The sequence below is a fragment of the Xenopus tropicalis genome, chromosome 7, assembly GCF_000004195.4.
Source record: "Xenopus tropicalis strain Nigerian chromosome 7, UCB_Xtro_10.0, whole genome shotgun sequence".
Taxonomy (NCBI): Eukaryota; Metazoa; Chordata; class Amphibia; order Anura; family Pipidae; genus Xenopus; species Xenopus tropicalis.
The window spans coordinates 6,196,053-6,206,593 of NC_030683.2; positions in this window are offsets into that span (position 1 = coordinate 6,196,053).

The following is a 10,541-nucleotide window of genomic DNA, read 5'->3' on the forward strand; positions in this document are numbered from 1 at the left end:
TCCGGTTATGCAGCCAATGCTAGTGATTGCAAGATATATGGGAAATAAAGTATGAACCCGAGCAAAACTATTTGTTTTTTGTACAAATTATAATTGTGAGATTCTAAAGGGAACCCTGCCATATCCCTCAAAGACTTAAGACTAACGCCCTTCTTCATTCACTTAAATTGCCAATAGCGCTTTATTTTTCCAGGCGTCACCCAGGGACGGCAGTTCTCTTCCATCTTACTGCCCCGACTTGCACACATTTTTGTATAATCTTTTTTAACAAAAAAAATTGTATAAAATGTACCCAAAGAATTTTCCTGTGTTACCTATTTCTAAACCTCCTTTATTGTCCATTTTTACTGCTATTAAGTATATTCTCCTACATCAATTGGATCTATTATAAGTCCAGTGGTGCAAACCCCATAGTCGCAGAGGGGCCTAGGGAACAGGGGGGGCCTGGATCACAGGGACTGCTTCCTCTATAGCTGTAAAGTCTTCTCTCCCCACTCACAAGTAGCAGAGTGGCTAGAGAGGGAAGACTCAGGCAGGCAAAAGATGCTAGCATGGGGTGGGGGCAGAAGACATTGGCAGGGGGGGGTCATTGCTCCCACCGCATAATGGCAAGTGGGCCCATTGTCTAAGGGGTGGGCCCCTGGGCTCCCAGTCCTGACACTGGGAATGGCTGCCCCGGGGCTACACACTATATAAACGTTGCTTTAATTAAAAAAATTGATTTGTGTAAGTTAAAAATGTGTACACTGAACACTTTGGTTTAAATGGAGGGCTGGAGTGATAGTCCCTCCTCTTCCTGTGGGTATATAACACTTGTTTGTATTTGTACTATTAGGCTTGATAAAGGGCTGGGTTGAAGCCCGAAACATTGCCTTGTGCACTTGAGTAAAAGTCACATTTTTTCAACATAACCGGAGTGCTGCTGTTTTTTCATCTCTACATTGTTTTCCATAGAGGATGGTGCTGCCACCTGTCATATTGAGCCCCAAATTCTCCCACAAATCACAGACACTGCTCTTCCATCCGCTGTGAGAAAATGTCCCAGGAAAGAGAGTGAGAAAGACAATGACAGAACATGAGAATGAGTAGGGGAAGGGTATGAGAGACAAAGACCAGAATGTGGGTTGTGTTTACACAAACAAGGCAGCTGTATCAGGGGGGGATCTGTAACATGATAATGGAAGGGGGTGCTGACTGTTACTGAGGTGGGATAAGGGGTACTCAAGCTGCTGGAGGTTGAACGCATGGAAACCTGCCTCACTTCCCCATCCCAGGCCTGAATTTCCTGTTTCCGGGAGGCGGAGTCAGCAGACAGTATGGCATTGATAGCAGCTGAACCTGAGAGAAATCAGCAGTGTCATATAATGTACATCCACAAGTGCAATTTCAAATACAATCATGATGTTTGTTCTCCCCGCAACGTTGCATTTCCCCCAGAATTTTAGCATCACTGTAGGAGCAAGGTGGTGATGTGCAGGCAAATGCATGGAGCTTATGGAAGAGCTGGAGTTTATTGCATGTACTTAATATGATGATATAATTGTGAGCTGAGTCTCTAGGCAAGTTACGTAGCTTTCTAAGCAGTTTCTGCAGAAGTTACGTAACTTTTGCGCCACGACGGGGCCCCTCTAAGAAAGAAGATTTCACAGGGCCCGGTACAGTTGTACCCCCTCTAGCCCCTGAAGGCAACCTATCACATGACCCATGCATTCTCTTAACTGCCCTGTTACCTGCTCAGATTTAGTGTAATGGCACACTAGGAGATTAGTTGCTGCTGGTAAGTCTGAGCTACCGCAGACGACTAATCTCATGAAAATGCTCCCCCGCCAGCAGCAATCCGGCCCCACACACCCACATGCCCGGTGAAATAAGGTCCAACAGGACTAGGGCCCACCGGGTTTTTATCCAATGCCCTATTGGGACCACTCCAACCCCATACCCCAATATCCCAGTTTGGGTGCCAGTGTACTGGGCTGTTTGCTGATCCCCAAGATGGCTGCTGGAACAGAAGGGACAGAGCTAAAGGAGGGGGCACTGCTGCTAAAACTAAATATGTACTTTTCATTTAAATAAAAATGTATACAATATATTCACTCAAAATGTTATTATTGCCTCATTCATTAAGCTAAAGCTATCATAACAAGGAAAATGTGAGGTAAAAACTTTTTTATATATAAGATATAAATTAATCTTTTTGTTTAATCAGTGTTTTACTTTAATGTTAATGAGGCTTGCACCTATTGTTCTTGGGTTAGACAGAAAATTGCCTGTTAATCTCCATTAATACGTTAATGACCCCCCAATGGGGCTCCTACCAGGGGTGTGAAATGGAGACTGGGTGAAACAAAGCAAAACAGAAGAGCTTAGAATTTATCTGACAGGGCTACACTGAGCTTTACTCCATTTTAAAAATGGCGGAGAAATGTTGTTTAAAAGTCAAATTCACAAAAGTGTCTGTAAACGGTCTTTCTTTCACCACAAACCGAAACGTGGCGGTTGAGTCGAAATTTAGGTGTATTTCTGTTTGTGAATATGGAGAAAGTGTTTTCCCACCAGTTTTTCCACCACTTTTACCTCAGAAAAGGTCTCTCTCCACCTTTGTGAGTTCCCCCCATTGAGTCCATACACTTCCAATCCCTCTCCCCCAGCCAAAGCATTTCAAGTTAGCAGCAAGAAGAAAAGCAGGACCTCACGTCAAGCTCCAAAATAAAAAATTTATTTGTTTTCTCTTCTGAAAAATGAACTTGCAATGTGCCACTAACAGATGCATTTTGAAAACAACGTTTTCCCATGACAGCATTCACATCAAATATCCTCCCCGAGACTGCTCATTCCTAACAGCACTCTCACAATTTATAGGCGAGAGCCTTACAGTCAATTTAAAGCCACATAACCTCAAAACCAGAGTTGCCTTAACTGTGCAATTGCCAGAGAATGCTTGTACCAGACATTGCTGTATCTTTCTGAAAATCCTGTGAGCCCAAGGTTACTGACTGCTTCCTGGCACATATTTACAATGCAATTTTGAGAAATAGATGATTTTAGTTTTACTTCTAGATATTTTTGAGATTTGTGAATGGGTTTTTGTCAGTACAACAATTTTTCAGATATTTTTCCCAGAGAAATTCCAGTTTTCTTTAATATAACTCCCATACTTTGTGTAATACCGGCCAGGCCAGTGAGATACTGACCAGGAGGCTGTTCAGGGGGCCTGGTGTCAACAAGGCCCAGTAAAGCTGTTTGGCATTAAAATGTTTAGATGATTTTGTGGAGTTGGCAGTTGGTAATTTCTGGGGTCCCCAGGAGCTGCCCCAGACTTTTCCAGGGAACTGAATGTCAAGTCATTCACATGCAGTAAATCTAAGAAATGAACAATACTGAAAAGAACAATTAGTGGAACTGAGCAAAAATAGGGGCTTTGTGTTATTAAAGTGAAAAACATGAGAGAGAATTGAGACAGAGAGATGGAGCCCAGGGGCTCCCAGTATAATAATGATAATAATGATAATAATGATTATACTGGGAGAAAACCAAGGGGTTGGTGGGTACAGAGCCTGTGCTACAGAACCGTATGGGCCTCAAGCTGAACTGGCACTGAATCTCATAATTATACTTGCCTGTGTCTTATAGGAAGGAACTGGAGGGGCAGATACAGAGATTAGTGGGTAACACAAGATTGCTTTCCTGGAACTGCAGAAAGAACTACCCCAGTTCTACCCACCAGTGATGCCAAGCTGCCAACTCTGTTTCTCCATATATCAGACTCACACTGGCTGGGTATAACTGGGCATGGGAAAAATCTCCTGCAAATTCCACCCTAGGTAGTGATGGGGTACAGCAGCCCCCCGGTGTTACTGAGCAACAAGTCCCGGCACTCACTGAGGCCAATAATCCGCCATTATATATGTAACCTCTATTTCTGCTCAATAGCTGCCTTCCCCGACTAGTACCAGAGTTATCAGCAGTGTCATATAATGTACATCCACAAGTGCAATTTCAAATACAATCATGATGTTTGTTCTCCCCGTAAGGTTGCATTTTCCCCAGAATTTTAGCATCACTGTAGGAGCAAGGTGGTGATGTGCAGGCAAATGCATGGAGCTTATGGAAGAGCTGGAGTTTATTGCATGTATTTAAAATGATGATATAATTGTGAGCTGAGTCCCACATCAGACTTTCCCATGTGTAACAGCTCTGCTACCTACAGACTGGCAGCGGCTCCTCCTTCACTGCTTGTTCTACCACTGGGTCACCTTCCTGTGAGATCTGATGGCACCATGGCAACCAGGGCCGCCATCAGAAACAAATTATTTATATGGGGCCCCCCCCATGAACACAATTGTGCGGTACCAAAATATTGGCCACGTCCCTTATGTGTGTAATATAAACAGCTGATATTACTCTATAATAAGCAGTTCATATAAACAGTCAAAGTGAATAATAAAGTGCTAATAAGTCAGTCAGTTCATTGGGGGTCAGTGGAATTTAATCTTAAGTTTTTTCATTCATTGGGGGTCAGTGGGGTTTGTCCCTGCAAAGCTTCTCTGCATTGGCTTTTACTTCATACACAAGTTACATAAGTTTCTAGGCAAGTTACGTAGCTTTCTAAGCAGTTTTTGCAGAAGTTACGTAACTTTTGCGCCGCGACGGGGCCCCTCTAAGAAAGAAGATTTCACAGGGCCCAGTACAGTTGTACCCCCTCTACCCCCCTGAAGGCAACCTATCACATGACCAATGCATTCTCTCAACTGCCCTGTTACCTGTTCAGATTTAGTGTAATGGCACACTAGGAGATTAGTTGCTGCTGGTAAGTCTGAGCTACCGCAGATCACTAATCTCATGAAAATGCTCCCCCGCTGGCAATTATGTGAATACCGGAGGGGAAACAAATGCGCTATGCTAATGTTTTCTAGATTTCTGTGAAATTCCACTTCTCTACCAAGATTTAAGGGCCTAAATACCTTCTTCATGGGAAAAAGTGGATCAAGGGCCCACCCCCACGCACTAATCTGCCCCTGCACTACTTCTCTAGCCCCTACTGATTACTGGCCAGCAGCAATCCGGCCCACACACCAACCTGCCCAGTGAAACAAGATCAAACAGGACTAGGGCCCACCGGGTTTTTATCCAATGCCCTATTGGAGCCATTCCAACCCCATACCTCCCAACATTTGAAAAATGAAAAGAGGGGCAAATTTTTGACCACGCCCCCTTTTGTGGTCACGCCCCCAATTACCACACCCCATTTTTTTAAAAATACCACTTTTATATAGATCAAATGGCGGGAGCAGATGAAAATGTGCTATACCCTCATACTGAACGACCTAAGGAAAACAATACAGCAACTCCTACATATAAATACAAATATAGAGAGAAGGCAGTCAGTTATAAGTGAGTTATAACTATGTACCAGTTTTGCCCCCCCATACACAGTGCCCCAATACACAGTAGCCCCCATACACAGTAGCCCCCCCATACACAGTAGCCCCCCATACACAGTAGCCCCCCCATACACAGTAGCCCCCCATACACAGTAGCCCGCCCCATACACAGTAGCCCGCCCCATACACAGTAGCCCGCCCCATACACAGTAGCCCCCCCCATACCACAGTAGCCCGCCCCCATACACAGTAGCCCCCCCCATACACAGTAGCCCGCCCCATACACAGTAGCCCCCCCCATACACAGTAGCCCCCCATACACAGTACCATCCAATACACAGTACCATCCAATACACAGTAGCCCCCAATACACAGTAGTCTCCCATACAACAGTACCCCCCCATACACAGTGCCCCCTATACACAGTTACCCCCTATACACAGTAGCCCCCCATACACAGTGCCCCTATACACAGTAGCCCCCTATACACAGTAGCCCCCAATACAACAGTGTCCCCCTATACACAGTGCCCTTATACACAGTGCCCCTAACACAGTAGCCCCCAATACACAGTGTCCCCCTATACACAGTGCCCCTATACACAGTGCCCCTATACACAGTGCCCCTAACACAGTAGCCCCCAATACACAGTGCCCCTATACACAGTGCCCCTAACACAGTAGCCCCCAATACACAGTGTCCCCCTATACAGTGCCCCTATACACAGTGCCCCTAACACAGTAGCCCCAATACACAGTGCCCCTAACACAGTAGCCCCCAATACACAGTGTCCCCCTATACACAGTAGCCCCCAATACACAGTGCCCCCCAATACACAGTGTCCCCCTATCACAGTAGCCCCCTATCACAGTACCTCCCATAGGCGCTCCGCCTTCGTCTGCGGCTTCGTTATGCCTCTCCTTGTGCAGCGCGACAGGCCCTTTTATAAGGTTGCGCCCGTGCGTAATGACGTCACACCCACAGGCGCAACCTTATAAAAGGGCCTGTCGCGCAGCGCAAGGAGAGGCATAACGAAGCCGCAGACGAAGCGTGAACATCCGGTACAGCAAGCGCATCCCGCTGTGCCGGATAGTTCCATGAATGTCCCGCAATGCGGGACATTCATGGAACTATCCGGGACAGCGGGATGCGCCATAAAAAGCGGGACTGTCCCGCGAAAAGCGGGACAGTTGGGGGGTATGCAACCCCGTACCCCAATATCCCAGTTTGGGTGCCCAGTGTGCTGGGCAGTTATCATCCCCAAGATGGCTGCTGGGAACAGAAGGGACAGAGCTAAAGGAGGAGGCGCTGCTGCTAAAACTAAACATTTACTTTTCATTTAAATAAAAATGTATACAATATATTCACTCAAAATGTTATTATTGCCTCATTCATTAAGCTAAAGCTATCATAACAATGCAAATGTGAGGTAAAAACTTTTTTATATATAAGATATAAATTAATCTTTTTGTTTAATCAGTGTTTTACTTTAATGTTAATGAGGCTTTTTGCACCTATTGTTCTTGGGTTAGACAGAAAATTGTCTGTTAATCCCCATTAATACGTTTATGTCCCCCCAATGGGGCCTCTACCAGAGGTGGGAAAGGGAGACTGGGTGAAACAAAGCAAAACAGAAGAGCTTAGAATTTATCTGACAGGGTTACACTGAGCTTTACTCCATTTTAAAAATGGCGGAGAAATGTTGTTTAAAAGTCAAATTCACAAAAGTGTCTGTAAACTGTCTTTCTTTCACCACAAACCGAAACGTGGTGGTTGAGTCGAAATTTAGGTGTATTTCTGTTTGTGAATATGGAGAAAGTGTTTTCCACCAGTTTTTCCACTACTTTTACCTCAGAAAAGGTCTCTCTCCACCTTTGTGAGTTTCCCCCCATTGAGTCCATACACTTCCAATCCCTCTCCCCCAGCCAAAGCATTTCAAGTTAGCAGCAAGAAGAAAAGCAGGGCCTCACGTCAAGCTCCAAAATAAAAAATATATTTGTTTTCTCTTTGGAAAAATGAACTTTCAATGTGCCATTAACAGATGCATTTTGGAAAAAAAACAAACGTTTTCCCATGACAGCATTCACATCAAATATCCTCCCTGAGACTGCTCATTCCTGACAGCACTCTCACAATTTAAATGTGATAGGCGAGAGCCTTACAGTCAATTTAAAGCCACATAACCTCAAAACCAGAGTTGCCTTAACTGTGCCAATTGCCATAGAATGCTTGTACCAGACATTGCTGTATCTTTCTGAAAAGCCTGTGAGCCCAAGGTTACTGACTGCTTCCTGGCACATATTTACAATGCAATTTTGAGAAATAGATGATTTTAGTTTTACTTCTAGATATTTTTGAGATTTGTGAATGGGTTTTTGTCAGTACACAATTTTTCAGATATTTTTCCCAGAGAAATTCCAGTTTTCTTTAATATAACTCCCATACTTTGTGTAATACTGGCAAGGCCAGTGAGATACTGACCAGGAGGCTGTTCAGGGGGCCTGGTGTCAACAAGGCCCAGTAAAGCTGTTTGGCATTAAAATGTTTAGATGATTTTGTGGAGTTGGCAGTTGGTAGTTTCTTGGGTCCCCAGGAGCTGCCCCAGACTTTTCCAGGGCACTGTATATCAAGTCATTCACATGCAGTAAATCTAAGAAATGAACAATACTGAAAAGAACAATTAGTGGAACTGAGCAAAAATAGGGGCTTTGTGTTATAAAAGGGAAAAACATGAGAGAGAAGTGAGACAGAGAGATGGAGCCCAGGGACTGTCAGTATAATAATGATAATAACGATTATACTGGGAGCAAACCAAGGGGTTGGTGGGTACAGAGCCTGTGCTACAGAACCGTATGGGCCTCAAGCTGAACTGGCACCGAATCTCATAATTATACTCGCCTGTGTCTGATAGGGAGGAACTGGAGGGGCAGATACAGGGATTAGTGGGTAACACAAGATTGCTTTCCTGCAACTGCAGAAAGAACTACCCCAGTTCTACCCACCAGTGATGCCAAGCTGCCAACTCTGTTTCTCCATATATCAGACTCACACTGGCTGGGTATAACTGGGCATGGGCAAAAATCTCCTGCAAATTCCCCCCTAGGTAGTGATGGGGTACAGCAGCCCCCCGGTGTTACTGAGCAACAAGTCCCGGCACTCACTGAGGCCAATAATCCGCCATTATATATGTAACCTCTATTTCTGCTCAATAGCTGCCTTCCCCGACTAGTACCAGAGTTATCAACAGTGTCATATAATGTACATCCACAAGTGCAATTTCAAATGCAATCATGATGTTTGTTCTCCCCGTAAGGTTGCATTTTCCCCAGAATTTTAGCATCACTGTAGGAGCAAGGTGGTGATGTGCAGGCAAATGCATGGAGCTTATGGAAGAGCTGGAGTTTATTGCATGTATTTAAAATGATGATATAATTGTGAGCTGAGTCCCACATCAGACTTTCCCATGTGTAACAGCTCTGCTACCTACAGACTGGCAGCGGCTCCTCCTTCACTGCTTGTTCTACCACTGGGTCACCTTCCTGTGAGATCTGATGGCACCATGGCAACCAGGGCCGCCATCAGAAACAAATTATTTATATGGGGCCCCCCATGAACACAATTGTGCGGTACCAAAATATTGGCCACGTCCCTTATGTGTGTAATATAAACAGCTGATATTACTCTATAATAAGCAGTTCATATAAACAGTCAAAGTGAATAATAAAGTGCTAATAAGTCAGTCAGTTCATTGGGGGTCAGTGGAATTTAATCTTAAGTTTTTTCATTCATTGGGGGTCAGTGGGGTTTGTCCCTGCAAAGCTTCTCTGCATTGGCTTTTACTTCATACACAAGTTACGTAAGTTTCTAGGCAAGTTACGTAGCTTTCTAAGCAGTTTTTTCAGAAGTTACGTAACTTTTGCGCCGCGATGGGGCCCCTCTAAGAAAGAAGATTTCACAGGGCCCAGTACAGTTGTACCCCCTCTACCCCCCTGAAGGCAACCTATCACATGACCAATGCATTCTCTCAACTGCCCTGTTACCTGCTCAGATTTAGTGTAATGGCACACTAGGAGATTAGTTGTTGCTGGTAAGTCTGAGCTACCGCAGATGACTAATCTCATGAAAATGCTCCCCCGCTGGCAATTATGTGAATACCGGAGGGGAAACAAATGCGCTATGCTAATGTTTTCTAGATTTCTGTGAAATTCCACTTCTCTACCAAGATTTAAGGGCCTAAATACCTTCTTCATGGGAAAAAGTGAATCAAGGGCCCACCCCCCGCACTAATCTGCCCCCGCACTACTTCTCTAGCCCCTACTGATTACTGGCCAGCAGCAATCCGGCCCACACACCAACCTGCCCGGTGAAACAAGGTCCAACAGGACTAGGGCCCACCGGGTTTTTATCCAATGCCCTATTGGCCCACTCCAACCCTGTACCCCAATATCCCAGTTTGGGTGCCAGTGTGTATGTGCTGTTTGCTGATCCCCAAGATGGTTGCTGGGAACAGAAGGGACACAGCTAAAGGAGGGGGCACTGCTGCTAAAACTAAAAATTTACTTTTCATTTAAATAAAAATGTATACAATATATTCACTCAAAATATTATTATTGCCTCATTCATTAAGCTAAAGCTATCATAACAAGGCAAATGTGAGGTAAAAACTTTTTTATATATAAGATATAAATGAATCTTTTTGTTTAATCAGTGTTTTACTTTAATGTTAATGAGGCTTTTTGCACCTATTGTTCCCCCAGAGGTGGGAAATGGACACAAAACAGAAAAGCTTAGAATTTATCTGACAGGGTTACACTGAGCTTTACTCCATTTTAAAAATGGCGGAGACAAAATTCAGGAAAGAATGTTGTTAAAATGTCGTATAAACGTTGTTTAAATGACAAACTCACAAAAGTGTCTGTAAACTGTCTTTCTTTAGCCAAAAACTAAAACGTGGCGGTTGAGTCGGAATTTAGGTGGATTTCTGTTTGTGAATATGGAGAATGTGTTTTCCAGCAGTTTTTCCACAACTTTTACCTCAACTTTTACCTCAGAAAAGGTCTCTCTCCACCTTTGTGAGTTCCCCCCATTGAGTCCATACACTTCCAATCCCTCTCCCCCAGCCAAAGCATTTCAAGTTAGCAGCAAGAAGAAAAGCAGGGC